Consider the following 2,500-nt stretch of genomic DNA (forward strand, 5'->3'; position numbering starts at 1 on the left):
AGCCTCAGTAAAACATTCTCTGAATAGACTAACGAGCTATTATACATTGATTTTGCTCTTATGAACATAGAAGGCATTCTGTGGAGTTCTGCTGATTTCAAGGATATGTTAGCGTTGCATAAGAAACCCCTTCTCTAAGGGAGATAGGTCTCTCTGCAGGCCTCAAAAGATGCCAGGACACCTCAATCACAGAAAAGTCAGGATGTATTTATTTCCAGTTTCCTAGGAAGTAGGCTAATGCTCTGAGCATAAGCCTGTGGACTCTGTGCAGATGTTAAAGCTTTTGAGATTCTGTAAACACCCCTGGGCTGGTAAGAAACCCTGGGGCCTGCAGACAGCTTACACTATTTGTGCATTGCTATGGATACCACACAGAGGCAGGCGTCAGTAACATGGGCCGGATGCAGGGACTTCATGCAACTAACAAAGGAAACGATGATTCTCTCCAAACGTATTATTCTTGGAAAAGTTTTGAAAAATATTTGGGACATGAGGCATGCTGCTGAGAACATGGCTTTGGGTGGTTCAGGCCACCTTCCGACAGGCTGCTTGGGGAAATGTTGAGAGGTGCATGTGCATGGTGTGTGTGTGTGTGTGTGTGTGTGTGTGTGTGTGTGTGTAGCAGGCTTGTGGGGGCAGGTTTGTGGGGGGCAGGATCAGTGGACAACCTGCAGGAGTTGGTTCTCTCCTTTACCATGCGGGAACTGGGATCGAACTCAGGTCATTGCTTGGTAGCAAGTGCCTTTACATGCTGAGCTAAAGGCAAGGTCCCGCCAAACCCTGTGTTGTGTAGTTTAATGCCATTCCTGCTAATTTGATCAAAATGAAATAGACTTTGGAGGCATTCATGATGAACTTTTTGTTTGTTTGTTTGACACAGGATCTCTGTGTGTGTAGCGTTGGCTGTCCTGGAACTCACTTTGTAGACCAGGCTGGCCTCAAACTCAGAGATCCATGTGCCTCTGCCTCCCGAGGGCTGGAAATAAAGGTGTGTGCCACCATGCCCTGCCACAGGCTTTCTTTTTTCTTCCTTGTCCTTCACAAGCAGCTATCAGTTGGCTCTTGTACTGTCTTCAAGACAAATTTTGCCTTCTCTAAGGGAACAGCAAGACATATGAACAACTCAGGTCTTCTTGGTAAATTGTCAAGATTTAAATGAAAATCAGGCAAATACTCAGGGCCCTTCCTGAGATGTCAGTTAAATAGCATCTGACATGCCAAAATAACAGGGCCTTTCCATTACAAATACATTACTACTTATTTAAATTGAATTAAAATCCACACAAAATAATAATAATGTATAACTATATGACATGCATAGATAACACATAGAAAATGTAGTCCAGGATTGAAGACAGCAGAGAATGAGGATAAAAGGAAAACTAAAAGGAGACTTAAACAGACGATGTAATTCTCCCGAGGTGACACAGCTATTAAGTGGAGAACAGCTGAACAGAGCTGTCATTCAAAACTGCAAACCCCTGCTGGCTGCCTTTTGTTCATAGTTGCAAACAGCAACAGCAATGAAAGATTGAACTGGGTTTTGTTGTATAAAGATACATATGCAGCTGGACAGTTGCCCTGACCCAAGGGGCTTCAACTGGGTTCCTAAGGTGGAGAGAGTGGAAGGAATAGGGGGGAAGGGACAAGAGACACAGGAATGAAGGCCAAGTCTGTTCATCTGATCAAGGCTTCCGTTTATTAAAAAGTTTTACCCAACTTATATAGGGAGAAGGCAGGAAAGGGGGAAGGTTAATCTACTGCTGCAGAAAATAGGAAGAGTGCTTTCATGGGTTAACTATGGTACCTGCAAGATACCATAAGGATGTTCTCTTAAGATATCTTACAGATGCTCTAACAAACGAATGTCCTCACAATCCATCACCCATGATTTAGGGTCTTAGATAACTCTTTCACTACATAGCTTTAGGTCTCCACTAAATGACCTTTGCTCTCTACTTGGCTTTGGCTTCAGTAAATACCTTTGTCTCCACTAGATTGCTTTGGCTCAGTAATTGACTTTTGCTTCAGTAGATAGCTTTGTCTCCACTAGATAGCTTTGACTTTGGCTTCCGTAGATAGCTTTGGCTCCAGGCAGATGGTGGTGATGCATGCCTTTAATCCCAGCACTTGAGAGGCAGAGGCAAGTGGACCTCTTTGAGTTCAAGGCCAGCCTGGTCTACAAAGGGAGTACAGGACAGCCAAGTCTACAAAGAGAAAGCCTATCCTGAAAACAAAACAAAAAGACATATAAGTATGAAATGCCATTACTTTGTATGCTAATCTAAAAATTAAATGAAAAGGAAAGGTATACTGTTCATCACGGGCTCTCAGAGGGTTGCTGTACAGATTCATGCATATCTGTCTTTCCTTCTGGGGGCTCTGCCTCTTCTTCATTGGCTCATTTTATTCTCTCTAGCATCAAAGAAAAGAAATGAATTATGCTTGTCTTGGGGTATATAACCCAGCTCAATGAAACAGTACTGGACTCACAGGAGCT

This window comes from Psammomys obesus, unplaced genomic scaffold (genome assembly GCF_907164565.1).
Source record: "Psammomys obesus unplaced genomic scaffold, mPsaObe1.curated_primary_1811, whole genome shotgun sequence".
Taxonomy (NCBI): domain Eukaryota; kingdom Metazoa; phylum Chordata; class Mammalia; order Rodentia; family Muridae; genus Psammomys; species Psammomys obesus.